Here is a 15,356-nt window from a genome sequence, read left to right as displayed (position 1 = left end):
GAAGCGCATGAAATTGTTGCCACCTGTAGCACTGAATGCAAGGGAAGCCAGCGAGCATTTGACCTCCCTTGATACATTTTTAAATAAAATAAAGCTAAACTGAGTTGAGCTAAACTGAGTGAGCTCAGCTGTGAATGGCCCTGGCACACCAAAAAAAGTGCAAAGGGAAGCCAGTTTGGATTTGGCTTCACATCAATCGCATCACATTGATTAGAAGCCAAACGTCATTGACAGAAAACTTGAATTGTTGCATCTCGTTGTGTTGTTGTCCTCCAGTGGCCCTTTCCTAAATTATACATTGATGGAGATAGGGATATGGATTTGTGGTTTTACTAATTCTCCGTACTTGCCAATGATTATAATGGCAATTCTGATCGAACAATAAATTCATATATTGTGCCCATGGCCTGAGAGGATGGAAGTTCAACAGATATAGTAACATTAGGCTAACGTTAACTGGCTGGAATGGCACGTCGTTGCCCATGAAAGGAAGTTAGGCTAGCGAGAAAACGTCTTAGCCAGGTAGCCTAGGACAACAAAAACGAAATGCATGTACTGTATGATAGAGTCATAGACCATTTAGACAACATGAAAGAGGAGGATGGCATTGGCGTTTCTACTGACAAGCACGCACATACAGTTGAAGTCGGAAGTTTACATACACTTAGGTTGGAGTCATTAAAACTCGTTTTTCAACCACTCCGCAAATTTCTTGTTAACAAACTATAGTTTTGGCAAGTCAGATAGGACATCTACTTTGTGCATGACACAAGTAATTTTTCCAACAATTGTTTACAGACATATTATTTCAGTTATTTCACTTATATCACAATTCCAGTGGGTCAGAAGTTTACATACACTAAGGTAACTGTGCCTTTAAACAGCTTGGAAAATTCCAGAAAATAATGTAATGGCTTTAGAAGCTTCTGATGGGCTAATTGAAGTAATTTGAGTCAATTGGAGGTGTACCTGTGGATGTATTTCAAGACCTACCCTTAAACTCAGTGCCTCTTTGCTTGACATCATGGGAAAATCAAAAGAAATCAGCCAAGACCTCCACAAATTTGGTTCATCCTTGGGAGCAAGGATGAAACGCCTGAAGGTACCACGTTCATCTGTACAAACAATAGTACGCAAGTATAAACACCATGGAACCACGCAGCCGTCATACCTCTCAGGAAGTCTCCTAGAAATGAACGTAATTTGGTGTGAAAAGTGTAAATCAATCCCAGAACAACAGCAAAGGACCTTGTGAAGATGCTGGAGGAAACGGGTACAAAAGTATCTATATCCACAGTAAAACGAGGTTATATCGACGGAACCTGAAAGGCCGCTCAGCAAAGAAAAAGCCATTGCTTCAAAACCGCCATAAAAAAGCCTGTCTACAGTTTGCAACTGCACATGGGGAAAAATATCATACTTTTTGGAGAAATGGCCTCTGGTCTGATGAAACAAAAATAGAACTGTTTGGCCATAATGACCATCATTATGTTTGGAGGAAAAGGGGGGACGCTTGCAAGGCGAAGAACACCTTCCCAACCGTGAAGCACGGGGGTGGCAGCATCATGTTGTGGGGGTGCTTTGCTGCAGGAGGGACTGGTGCACTTCACAAAATAGATGGCATCATGAGGGAGGAAAATTATGTGGATATATTGAAGCAACATCTCAAGACATCAGTCAGGATGTTGAAGCTTGGTCACAAATGGGTCTTCCAAATGGACAATGACCCCAAGCATACTTCCAAAGTTGTGGCAAAATGGCTTAAGGACAACAAAGTCAAGTTATTGGAGTGGACATCACAAAGCCCTGACCTCAAACCTGTAGAAAATGTGCGGGCAGAACTGAAAAAGCATGTGCGAGCAAGGAGGTCTACAAACCTGACTCAGTTACACTAGCTCTGTCAGGAGGAATGGGCCAAAATTCACCCAACTTATTGTGGGAAGCTTGTGGAAGGCTACCTGAAATGTTTGACCCAAGTTAAACAATTTAAAGGCAATGCTATCAAATACTAATTGAGTATATGTAAACTTCTGACCCACTGGGAATGTGATGAAAGATATAAAAGCTGAAATAAATCATTCTCTCTCTACCATTGTTCTGACATTTCACATTCTTAAAATAAAGTGGTGATCCTAACTGACCTAAGACAGGGAATTTTTACTAGGATTAAATGTCAGAAATTGTGAACTTCCGACTTCAACTGTACATACACACATAAATAAGTACGATCGACAGCCACATATTTAGCTTACGTTGATTGGACTAAATCGTTTTTGGTATCTTTTAGTTGTCACTGTATAATAATAAGCATAGGTGATTAGGTCATGTTGAAATGGTGCTGGAATAGTGGAGGCATCGCCTGTTTTCTTTGCGACTTGTGGTAACTCTCCGTGGTTCTAAATCAAGAGTTGTTTTGTAGTCCGAAAATGTCAGAAACATATTAACTTGCCTGACCATGCTGTAGGTCATGTAACTGTTTGTTACATGCAATATGTTTGTGGACTTCACTGGACAGATGTTGCTCTCCGGTTTTGTGATGAAAGAAAGGTGAGGTTTAATTTATTCTGCCACTGTGTCTTCTTATTGTCTCGGCCTTAGGCCTATATATCAAGATGTCAAGGGATACGAACTAACAGGTTATAGAGCAAAAAATGCAATTATCAAAAGACATAGGATGTAATGTGCCTTATTCTGGCTTGGCTTCCCCGGTGATTTTGCTCACGCACCGCTACTGGTGCCAACAGACAATGGCGCATCAGAAACGAGATGGCAACAAAACCTCTAGATCAGTCCAGCCTGATTGTCAATCTCTAGTGGTTGGTCATCTTTTGCCACCATACCATTGCAACAGCGTAATAACTGAGTAATAGCCTATATGGGGCATGGGAATAAAAACGATATATTCTTAGTTAAACCTACTGAGACATTGCACTGTTGTTTTGGAGCATGTTTTCAGTTGTTCAAGGCTGCCTCTGGAGAAAAGGGAACACAGAGTCAAAAACTATGACCTCTTAAGTTCTCGGGGGCAAACAAGATAAGTTATGTAGTTTACAAGACATCAAAACTGAGGTTAACGTGATGACATGACAAATGACAGTAAGTACACATGGAGATATGGAGTCCATGTGTATTGTTTGGACTGGAGTCACATGCTTCACATTGTGAGAGGCAGCATGCAGGCGGGATGGGGTTACAGGTGGAATTTCCCCTGGCTCCCCTTTCTCTTTGACGTCACGTCGGCCGCTTGGCTGTAGCGCTGCCTAGTGATCGAACTGATATATCAGAGGACGTGAAACTCAGTTGACAGAGCCTCAGTTGTTGAAACCAACTCGCAGTGAAATAAGGAACTTTACAGAGCAAGATCCCTACTGTCTTTCAACAAAAATAGGGGGCCACCATGAAATGTCTTTAGGGCTGGCACAATTACAGTATCACCGACGATTATGGATGAAGACCATCATGAAAATAAAATAACCGCCATAACTGTTTTCTGTGTGGGACGAACATCTGACTGAAGACGGGACATTTGTATGGTTGAGTGAGTTTCTTCAGCACCTTCATTTCAATAAAAACCTTGAACCCACCTGTCTCTGACGTTTCCTAAATACGAGTATTTTACATTCTAGTAGTACTTTCTGAGAAATATCATAAAATACATCATTTCATCCTCAAAGAGCCATTATGGTCAAAATGACCTCATGCATATTTAACAGTAGAATAGCCAGGCCTTGTGGAGTACCACAAGGCCTAATAAATACATTTAACTAGAAAAAAAGCCTGGACTCATTGGACCCCCTTTGGTGCCAATGTCATTTGGTTGTGTTTATGAAGGTGTTAGGTAACATTAGAATACCAAATGTAAATACTTGAAAGAACATGATACAATTTTCACAAGTGTATGTTACTGTAGGCTATACAGTGCCTTGCAAAAGTATTCATCCCCCTTGCCGTTTTTCCTATTTTGTTGCATTACAACCTGTAATTTAAATGTATTTTGGGGGGATTTCATGTAATGGACATTCACAAAATAGTCCAAATTGGTGAAGTGATTTTTTTTTTTTTAATCTAAAAAAGAAAAACTGAAAAGTGGTGCATGCATATGTATTCCCCCCCTTTGCTATGAAGCCCCTAAATTAGATCTGGTGCAACCAATTACCTTCAGAAGTCACATAATTAGTTAAATAAAGTCCACCTGTGTGCAATCTAAGTGTCACATGATCTCAGTATATAAACACCTGTTCTGAAAGGCCCCAGAGTTTACAACACCACATGAAGACCAAGGAGCTCCTCAAACAGGTCAGGGACAAAGTTGTGGAAAAGTACAGATCAGGGTTGGGTTATAAACAAGTATCAGAAACTTTGAACATCCCACGGGGCACCATTAATAAAAAAATTGAAAGAATATGGCACCACAACAAACCTGCCAGGGCGCCCACCAAAACTCACGGACCAGGCAAGGAGGGCATTAATCAGAGAGACCAAAGATAACCCTGAAGAAGCTGCAAAGAAGAAGCTCCACAGTGGCGATTGGAGTATCTTTCCATAGGACCACTTTAAGAAATACACTCCGCAGAGCTGGGCTTTACGGAAGAGTGGCCAGAAAAAAGCCACTGCTTTCCAAGTATAAAATCTATTTTATTTAGCTGTTATCCCTTGTCTGAACAGTCACCACAAATCTTTGTCACTTTCACTTGATTGCAACACTTCCCCCAGACAAGTCGCTTGCAGCTGAAGCAGGTGTCCAGGTTCTGTTTCCGAGTGAATCTGCTCACCTTGCAGCTTCTCCTCCCCGGGAGCTGTGTGCAATTTGGCTCGCGCAATGGCTCCCGTGGAATCTTTGCTGCTGCCTTGGCCCTCATATGTCTCTCACGTAGCCCGTGTGCCAGACTCATGATGAAGTCTCTCCTGCTCATGGGTGTTGTTCATGCACTGCTTGAACAACACGTGTGTGGTGATAGCAGCCAAGTCAAGCATGTTGTAGGACACAGTAACAGGCCAGCGGCGAGTTCCTCCTTTCACCGAGTACAGCAGTACCTTCTGATCAAAAACATATTCCAACACTCGCTCACCTGCTGCCCGATATGGATCCTTTCCCAAATACGGAAAGCCGTTCAGCATGACTCAGAATAATAATCTTCAGATGTGATCCGTGTCTTCCCCGCCATCCATTTGTCTTGGTCTTGCCATTGTAAATGATGCACGTTCTCACTGTGTAGCCTACTCCAAGTAGGCTAGAGTAGACTGATAAGACTACTTGGATTCAGTGGACTGATATAGGGTACATACCATTTGAAGATTAGAATTAGAATGGATCAATACAATAGAATGAACCCGCCTTGTTCTTCATTCACAATTGGGGATTACATAATTATGAATCCCTCACTCATCAACTCACCCATTCTCCCCTTTTCTCCCCCATTATACTTCATTTATTTCATCTGTTATATGTTTGAAATTAGTTACGGTATAGTTTAGGTTCAGTTTTGAGGCAATTATCGGTTGATCATCAACTGGGCATGAGACATTCAACTATCATAGGAGTGGAGCAGGCTGGGGAAAATATTTTTTTTTAAATGACATGCCCTCCTAAAAATGGTTAAAACTCCAGTTTTGTTTGTGATATTAAGATTCTAACTACAACAGTGTGTTATATAGACGTATTTAGACTTTTTTTTAAAGTAATTAAACATTTCAGTTTATTTTGAGACATTATTATGCTCTCTACCTTTCTAGTGTTAATATATACAATCACAAATAAATCCATTAATATTTCATTCAGGAAGGTCATAAACATGATACAAGTTAATTAATTTCAAGAGAACAGAGTAGCATGTTTTCAGTTGTATTTATCTGTGCTTGGTAGACATGTCTATGGCTGCGCCATGCCAATTAAATCAGCCTGTTCGTTTAGTTCATCCCAGGCCCTGCCACAGTCAACACACCTATTTTACAGTAAGAATATAATTGAATATCCCAAATGGCTATCGCTGATTGTCACCGGTAGCCTACTGACTTGAGGAACGCATGGATCCACGGTTATTCTAGGAATAAGTAATATTTTAAAACCGAGGCATCCTCGCAATTTGTACAGTTGTTTGTCAAAAATAGGTTCATTAGAAACTATTTCTGATAGGGTATAGCAATCAAAACATCTGCATGGACTCCTGTAGGATGATATGGAAGAAGTGCTATTTGGTAAGCTCCTTTCTTCTTTGTCAATGCACGCTGCACAGGTCATCAGTCACATCATTCTCTATTCGACGATTGATAATATCGTCACCCATCAGACTATAGTCAATTTAATCTTGTCTTTAGGCTATATATATTATTATTGTTATTATTATTATATGTGAAATTAGTTTCAATATCATTTAGGTGTAGTTTGGCAACTGTTGTCTTACAGTCACAAAATACACTATCATCTTATTTGAGTATTTACAGTCTATGCGTTTCTGGATCAATCAATACATTTTCTGACTGATTACAATTTGCATTTGGTGTCCCGAGGTTTCTTATTACCTATTTTAACATAAATGCATTCATTTAGCAATTTATTATGGAATATTTATACAATTGAAATATCAACTGTCAGAATGACCGTCATGGCCATTCTAGTAGTTATGGCATTCCGGTGCTCTGAGTGTTAATGTGGAATTACCTATAGTCAGAGACACAAACATTGCTACCTTGTGGTTACGTTAAGGGTGTCAAATGACACTAATTTCCCTCAGAGAGACTGATCACTAGACTAGATTGGAAAGAAGACTCCAAACCAGGCATCTCAGAGACATTACAGGGACTTCAAATGTAATGCTTTTTCAGAGGATGTGATAGAGCATATGTTTCCCACATGTGTGCCATGATCAGCCTTTAAAAGCACTTCATTATTACAAATGTGAATGTCACAGGGCGGTAGTCAATGTGACAGGAAGCCTTAAGAGTTTTTGGGAACAGGAATGATGGTAGTCAGATTGAAACATGTGGGGATTACAGACTTGGACAAGGAGACTGCACATGCCCTGAGGACATGCCCTGGAAATCGTCTGGCCCTGCGGTCTTACGAGTATTGAACCATTTAAAAACATTACTCACGTCAGCCTTGGAGAGAGAGATCACCCAGTCCTCCGGATCTACAGGGGCCCTAATGCAGAGCTCTGTGTTGTTTTTGTCAAAGCGTGCATAAAAGGCATTGAGTTTGTCTGGTAGAGAGGCATTGTTTGACAGATCACGGCTTCCTTTATAGTCCATAATGTACTGTAGCCCCTGCTACATGCACTGAGTGTCAGAGCCAGTATAATAGGATTTCACCTTGTTACGATATTGTTGTTTGCCTGTTTGATGGCTTTGTGGAGGTTGTAGCAGGACTTCATGTACGTCTTCTTGTCCTCAGCAATAGCCTCAGTGTTGGCTGTGATAGCCCAGTAAGTGGTAGCTCTGTCCTTTAGCTTAGCACACACCACTGTGTTAATACAGGGCTTTTGATTGGGGAAGCAGCGAACCTTCAACGTGGGGATGATGTCGGAGATGCATTTCCTGATGAAGCTGGTTGCGGAGATGGTTAGCCTGTGCATATTTGTAAACAACAGCAGGTGCACGAAATCTAAGGAAGTCTCTAGATTTTCCTCGCCTGAGGTAGAGTATATTGTGATAAATTGCAGGCCACACTACTTGCCTAGAGAGTTCTCAGCTAAAGGGTAGAGCTGCCGCTTTCAAGGTGCGGGACTCTAACCCGGAAGCTTACAAGAAATCCCGCTATGCCCTGCAACGAACCATCAAACAGGCAAAGCGTCAATACAGGGCTAAGATTGAATCATACTACACCGGCTGCGACGCCGTCGGATGTGGCAGGGCTTGCAAACTATTACAGACTACAAAGGGAAGCACAGCCACGAGCTGCCCAGTGACACGAGCCTACCAGACGAGCTAAATCACTTCCATGCTCGCTTCGAGGCAAGCAACACTAAGGCATGCATGAGAGCGTCAGCTGTTCCGGACGACTGTGTGATCACGCTCTCCGTAGCCGACGTGAGTAAGACCTTTAAACAGGTCAACATACACAAGGCTGCGGGGCCAGACGGATTACAAGGACGTGTGCTCCCGGCATGTTCTGACCAACTGGCAGGTGTCTTCACTGACATTTTCAACATGTCCCTGATTGAGTCTGTAATACCAACATGCTTCAAGCAGACCACCATAGTCCCTGTGCCCAAGAACACAAAGGCAACCTGCCTAAATGACTACAGACCCGTAGCACTCACGTCCGTAGCCATGAAGTGCTTTGAAAGGCTGGTAATGGCTCACATCAACACCACTATCCCAGAAACCCTAGACCCACTCCAATTTGCATACCGCCCAAACAGATCCACATATGATGCAATCTCTATTGCACTCCACACTGCCCTTTCCCACCTGGACAAAAGGAACACCTATGTGAGAATGCTGTTCATTGACTACAGCTCAGCGTTCAACACCATAGTACCCTCAAAGCTCATCACCAAGCTAAGGAACCTGGGACTAAACACCTCCCTCTGCAACTGGATCCTGGACTTCCTGACAGGCCGCCCCCAGGTGGTGAGGGTAAGTAGCAACACATCTGCCACGCTGATCCTCAACACTGTAGCTCCCCAGGGGTGCGTGCTCAGCTCACTCCTGTACTCCCTGTTCACCCACGACTCCATTGCCAGGCACGACTCCAACACCATCATTAAGTTTGCTGACGACACAATCGACAACGACGTGACAGCCTATAGGGAGGAGGTCAGAGACCTGGCCGGGTGGTGCCAGAATAACAACCTATCCCTCAACGTAACCAAGACTAAGGAGATGATTGTGGACTACAGGAAAAGGAGCACCGAGCACGTCCCCATTCTCATCGACGGGGCTGTAGTGGAGCAGGTTGAGAGCTTCAAATTCCTTGGTGTACACATCAACAACAAACTAGATTGGTCCAAACACACCAAGACAGTCGTGAAGAGGGCACGACAAAGCCTATTCCCCCTCAGGAAACTAAAAAGATTTGGCATGGGTCCTGAGATCCTCAAAAGGTTCTACAGCTGCAACATCGAGAGCATCCTGACCGGTTGCATCACTGCCTGGTATGGCAATTGCTCGGCCTCCGACCGCAAGGCACTTCAGAGGGTAGTGCGTACGGCCCAGTACATCACTGGGGCAAAGCTACCTGCTATCCAGGACCTCTACACCAGGCGGTGTCAGAGGAAGTCCCTAAAAATTGTCAAAGACCCCAGCCACCCCAATCATAGACTGTTCTCTCTACTACCGCATGGCAAGCGGTACCGGAGTGCCAAGTCTAGGACAAAAAGGCTTCTCAACAGTTTTTACCCCCAAGCCATAAGACTCCTGAACAGGTAAACCAAATGGTTACCCGGACTATTTGCATTGTGTGCCCCCCCCCAACCCCTCTTTTACGCTGCTGCTACTCTCTGTTTATCTTATATGCATAGTCACTTTAACTATACATTCATGTACATACTACCTAAATTGGCCCGACCAACCAGTGCTTCCACACATTGGCTAACCGGGCTATCTGCATTGTGTCCCACCACCCGCCAACCCCTCTTTTTACGCTTCTGCTACTCTCTGTTAATCATATTTGCATAGTCACTTTAACGATACCTACATGTACATGCTACCTCAATAAGCCTGACTAACAGGTGTCTGTATATAGCCTTGCTATTCTTTTTTCAAATGTCTTTTTACTGTTGTTTTATTTCTTTACCTACCTACACACACACACACACACACACACACACACCTTTTAGAGCCTGTAAGTAAGCATTTCACTGTAAGGTCTACACCTGTTGTATTCGGCGCACGTGATAAATAAACTTTGATTTGATTTGATCTGATTTGCCGAAGGGGGGAAGAGGGGCGGGCTTGTATGCTTGCTTGTGGGTTGAGTAACAGTGGTTTAGGACTTTATTGGCCCTAGTGACGAAGGAGACGTGTTGCTAGAAGTTGGGCATCACGTGTTTTAGTGACGCTGAATTTTAATCCCCGGCAATAAGAAAAGTAGTCTCTGGGTGCATGAATCCAATGTCCTGTCCGCTTGGTGAATGGAGAATCCATTGTGTTGGATATTCATGGGGGGTATCTTGTCCGAAAGCCATGTGTCAGAAAAACAGAGTATTGCAGTTATGAGAGTCCCGTTGACAGCAAATCCACAATCAGAGGTCATCCATTTTATTATCAAGTGACTGTACATTTGGCCAATAGAATGGAGGGAAGTGGTGGCTGATTTTCACATCACCTTAGACTCACCAGGATGCCCACTCTCCTGCTTTCTTTTCATCTGCGTTTCCTCTTGGGTAGCCGAAGATTTGGTCGGAGGTACACAAAGAGCCCAGGGCAGATCCAAGAGCTCATTAGGGCAGCTCTTGGCCAGTTAGAAAAGACTCAAGACTGAGGCCGGGACATTGATAGCAGCCCTCGATATTATGAAGCACAAATAAGAACAGCTCTCCCATTGTCTGGAGTCTTCGTCACCCAGTCACAATCCTCAGCTGCTCTGGCTGCTGTGCCCTGCTGATGGTGACATCACGGTCACACGATAAGTACCAGGCATGTCACTAGCCCCAGATAAGCATAGGCTAGTGTTCCCAGTCAGTGTGCATAAACTGACTATTAACTGAAACCTGATGCCTGGCCTGTTCTCATCCTCCATAATGTTAATCCAGGCCCTGTCTCATGAAAGGGAGGTTACTACCTCAAAGTCCCTTTGTGAAGGAGAAATCCCTCCAGCAACAAAGTTCAAAGGCGGAGAAGGCAGGGTCATTAATGCACATGACTGTCGAGACCCAAAAGAGAGAGGGAAGGAGGGAAAGAGGGTGGGATGTGTGCAGTGAGGCAGGCACCATGGGATTTTTTTTTAAACTATGCATGGAGTCTGGGGCTTGAAACATATGCAAGAGACCACTAAACTGCAGACGAGTATATTTAGAAGCTCTTGTTTGGGGATAATTGGTTTCAGAAGACTGAGATTTCCAATTATCTACTGGGCCTCTGTGATAGGCGGGCTGTGTTGCGTGGGAAGAGGTGGGGGTGGGTGGACAGTGGAGGAGGGGTGGGGGTCAGCGGGACCAGCTGATCTCTGTTGCTAACGGGCTGAGCTGAGCAGCGCAAACGTCCCCTTAACCCTCCGAATAAGGAGAGCACAAGTATCCCCCTGTCTCGCCCCTACTTTTCTCTGGACAACAGTAGGCACGGAAGACCAATGAGATTTCTCAGCTCGCAAAGTCCCACAAGGCCAGCATCTTAAACCAAAAATGTAAACATCTGGCAAACGTTTATATTGACCACAGATGGGTTGAGGAGATCAGGTCATTTGAGAAAACACAGTTTAGTGTAGATCCAAGCCATCACATTTTTCTGGTAGTTGGGAGTAGTGATTTTACATGAAAATAATAATATCTTAACTGATGAACATGTTAGATGAACATGATGAGTAGACATGGTTCATACGAATGCCAAATAAAGAGCGGGGTCTTTCTCAGCCTCTTGAACTAAATGGCAAACTTCATGATAGAGCAGCAGAACAATGGTAATGGTACCATATGCCATTTCTACAAATCAGAGGGAAATACAAGCACTGGTGCAATGATACAGAATATTCTCCAATAGTATTTTCTGAGTCTGAAGAGATATTGGGTATGCTTATTAATGTGATGTCTAATATCTGTGGAGGCTGCAACAGTAGGGTGCAGTTGAACTCCTCTTTACTTAACAGATAAAACATGAACAATCTTCTGCTTTCAGGGCTGTATAATTGATCCCTCACACTCACATGAAGCACAAATGGCAACTGGAACCTAGAGACACTGCAGACAGGCTAGCTCTGTCAGCAGCACACAACAGCCTCTCACATTTACCACACAGCACCCCTGTCACATGGAAGGCATGGTACACTCTTAGAAAAAAACTTTTCCAAAATAGTTATTTGGCTGTCCCCCATAGAAGAACCCTTTTTTGGTTCCAGGGAGTACCCTTTTTTGGAAAGGTTGGACACTCTGTGGAAAGGGTTCTACATGGCACCCAAAAGGGTTCTACCTGGAACCAAAAAGGCTTCTTCGAAGGGTTCTTCGAAGGGGACAGCCGAAGAACCCATTTAGGTTCTATATAGCACCTTTTTTTCTAAGGGTGTATCGCACAATGACACGGCTTCTCAGTAGGAGGGTTAATAAAGCAGAGCAGTGGGTCATACATCTCTGTGATTTTTCATGTCAAATGTTCAGTAATGTGTGTCAGTGGCAGCACATTGTGTATAGAACTCTTTTGAATTTAAGAAATGAAAGTAGTCCATATTTGTTCTAGTCTACCATGTGAATAGATGCAGTACAGCAAATAACTTGTATTTTATTTGTTGTGGATTTACAAGTGGAGTTACATAAATAAAAAATGCCGTATGTAGTCTATATAGAAATGAATGAAAGAAAAATATAAAATGCACTCAATCCCGCTCATTAACTTATTGAATGGGAGAGCATTCTACGATATGAAAAGGACTGCTTAGGCGGGGGTAACAGAACTGTTTCATACACATTCCAGACTAATAGTCAAGACAACATAAAAAAAATAACAAATTAGAAGTACATCATTAGCAATTCGAATTGCAAAGACTCACCTTAAATCCTTATTTTATAATGTCAGACATTTAAAATGACAATGTCTTCATCAAAATCGTCCAGTAGCATAATATCTTCAGTAGGCACTTATCAGCATCTTGTTATTATCCCAAAAAATAATCCCATTTGTGAGATGATGCTCGACATCATCAGTACAGTAAATATGCCAACTCTAGTTTCACTACGTTCGCGTGGCTGACGTAAGGTTACACTGTTAATTTTCTTCTTTTTTTCTTACCGAAAACCGATGCGTGGGGAATTCCTAGCAGTCACATTTTCCCTAAGAAATGATTGGCCAGCATTAGGGATTCGGTTGGGGAAAAAAACAGGATGTTGTGAAAAATAATGTAATGTTGGTTACTCATACTGAGAAACTTACTGGGATAGGCTAGAATAAACTACGTATCGGACTTTTAGCTGAAATGAAAAGGATACCGACAATTCGTTTTTATTATCTTAATCATTATCTTTAGCAGATTGTTATAACACCAATGAAATTTACAATCACGAGCAAAAAAGCATTGAATATACAACTTCAAGGATGTGGCTCACATCGAAACCAAATGCACACTGTCCCGTGTGGTATAAACAGTACTGGCTACACTTTCAAACCCGCCCACTTAAGGGATCGCAGTTTTGGTACATTGCCTATTTTGGGAATTTACTTTATGTTATAAATATGACAGTGTGGATAGGCTTCTATGGGTTGTCCAGTTGAACAGTAAGATATATTTCAGACATCATCATATAGGCTGATAATACATCGGGTCCTGCTTTGTTACAGTCTTTGATTGGGAAACAATTACAAGTTCGCGGTACAAGAACGAGACAATATTAAAACAGTGCATTCCCATACCGGGAGTCGAACCCGGGCCGCCTGGGTGAAAACCAGGAATCCTAACCGCTAGACCATATGGGAACCGATGTAATTGCAGCACTCAACTATATCTGAAATCTATGGGGATACTTTTTTTTATTGATTTCAAACGTGTCAGTTATAGTTAGCTGGCCCTCCTACACCAGCCCTCCTCCATTCCATTATTATTTTCTAGATTATTACTGATAGACGGTAATTGTTTTAAAGCCTGAATTTAACACATTTCTGCTATTCATGGGAATTCACCCCCACCTAGTGTCGACTTCGTGTAGTGCACTAGAAAAAAGTGTAACTGCTTTCCAACAATGTGTTTATTGCTTCCCTTTTTGTATGTGCTTTCCATTGAGCAAATAACCCTTTTTCTTGAAAAAACATGCAGACCCCCCCCCCCCCCCTCCCCCTTAAATCATACTACTTACAAGTCAAATAAGAACTTCCAATTGTTTTTCCCCCAGTTTGATTATTTTGGAAATTACAGAGCTTTACCAAGTGGTTGAGAAGTTAAAAGGAATTTCATTACAGCAATGCCATATTAGAATGAAAATTCGAATAGTATTTTTACTCATGTCAAAAATATTACATAAATTACTTTAGATATACACTGAGTGTACAAAACATAAAGAACACCTTCCCTCTTTGCCCTCAGAAAAGCCTGAATTCGTTTGGGTATGGACTCTACAAGGTGTCGAAAGTGTTCCACAAGGAGGAATGATGACTCCAATGCTTCACATTGGTGGACCATTCTTGATACACTTGATACTTAACAGTTAAGCTGAAAAACCCCCAGCAGGGTTGCAGTTCTTGACACAATCCGGTGCACCTGGCACTTACTACCAGGCAATTAAATAGTTTGTGTTGCCCATTCACCCACATACACAATCCATGTCTAAATTATCTCAAGGCTTAAAAATCCTTCTTTAACCTGTCTTTAACCTACCCTTCATCTACACTGATTTGAAGTGGCATCAATAAGGGATCATAGCTTTCACCTGGACTCAACTGGTCAGTCTGTCATGGAAAGAGCAGGTGTTCATAATGTTTTGTACACTCAGTGTACGCTTCAATGGCTTTTACAGGATCCAAAGGTAAGCATTGTTAAATAAGGACAATGTCATATTTGAACAAATAATTGTCATTTTGTGTGTTATTACACAAATATTCAATTACATTGAAATGTATGCGTTTTCAGGTTGTGTATAGTGCAATTTCCCCTAAAACGGTTCTCTTAAATTTGAAGTGATCCAGGTTTTTCCACAATGTTTCAGACTACCTTTTTTTTTTAAATAATATTTAACAAAGTGCAGTTTTTATTACTATTATATGCGTTATTTTATAGGCGACCTTTAGTCTGAAAATGGATTATAATATAATAATAAAATATGCCATTTAGCAGACACTTTTAGGCAAATGCGACTTATCCAAAGCGACGGGCGTAACAAAGCTGGCGAACAATAGTAAGATAAGGGAGGAAGAAGGGGGAGAAGAAAAAAGAGGAAAAGAAAAAATGATGTTTCTTCTTCATAAGTTAAATGTTTATTAATCATTATTTATGATGAAAAACTATGAAAATTTAGTTTTTTTCCTGTTTGAGAAAGGGCAAGAGTGGCCCCCGAAAACCCCTGTTCGAATCCTGCCTTGGCCAGAAATAACATTTCTAAACATCCACTATAGTGTCTAAAAGTGTTATTTTTCATATTGGTGAATTTAAGATCACCTGAGTTAATTGGAACATTTTATGGTAGCATAATCATAACATATAGAAGTGTTGTTCCACTGAGGTTGGTTTATTACTGTACTATACTCCCTTGTTTATCCAATTATTATCTTAAATTATCAGTTCT

At 41.9% G+C, this 15,356-nt stretch overlaps 1 protein-coding gene and 1 non-coding gene across 2 annotated transcripts in view; both read right to left on the bottom strand.

The window, feature by feature from the left end:
• Nucleotides 1-13,193, bottom strand: part of LOC129828024 (ETS-related transcription factor Elf-4-like) — an 85,065-nt gene extending 71,872 nt beyond the window's left edge. Inside the window, exon 1 of the mRNA XM_055889427.1 lies at nucleotides 12,638-13,193. The gene's annotated coding sequence lies outside the window, so the exon portion shown is untranslated. The remainder of the gene's footprint in view (nucleotides 1-12,637) is intronic.
• Nucleotides 13,194-13,485: 292 nt separating this feature from the next.
• On the bottom strand, nucleotides 13,486-13,557 carry trnae-uuc (transfer RNA glutamic acid (anticodon UUC)). The gene has a single exon. It is a non-coding gene; the product is annotated as a tRNA-Glu (tRNA).
• Between the last annotated feature and the right edge of the window lie 1,799 nt (nucleotides 13,558-15,356).

Source organism: Salvelinus fontinalis, chromosome 29 (assembly GCF_029448725.1).
Source record: "Salvelinus fontinalis isolate EN_2023a chromosome 29, ASM2944872v1, whole genome shotgun sequence".
NCBI classification, from domain to species: Eukaryota; Metazoa; Chordata; class Actinopteri; order Salmoniformes; family Salmonidae; genus Salvelinus; species Salvelinus fontinalis.
This window is presented reverse-complemented; position numbering and strand designations above follow the sequence as displayed.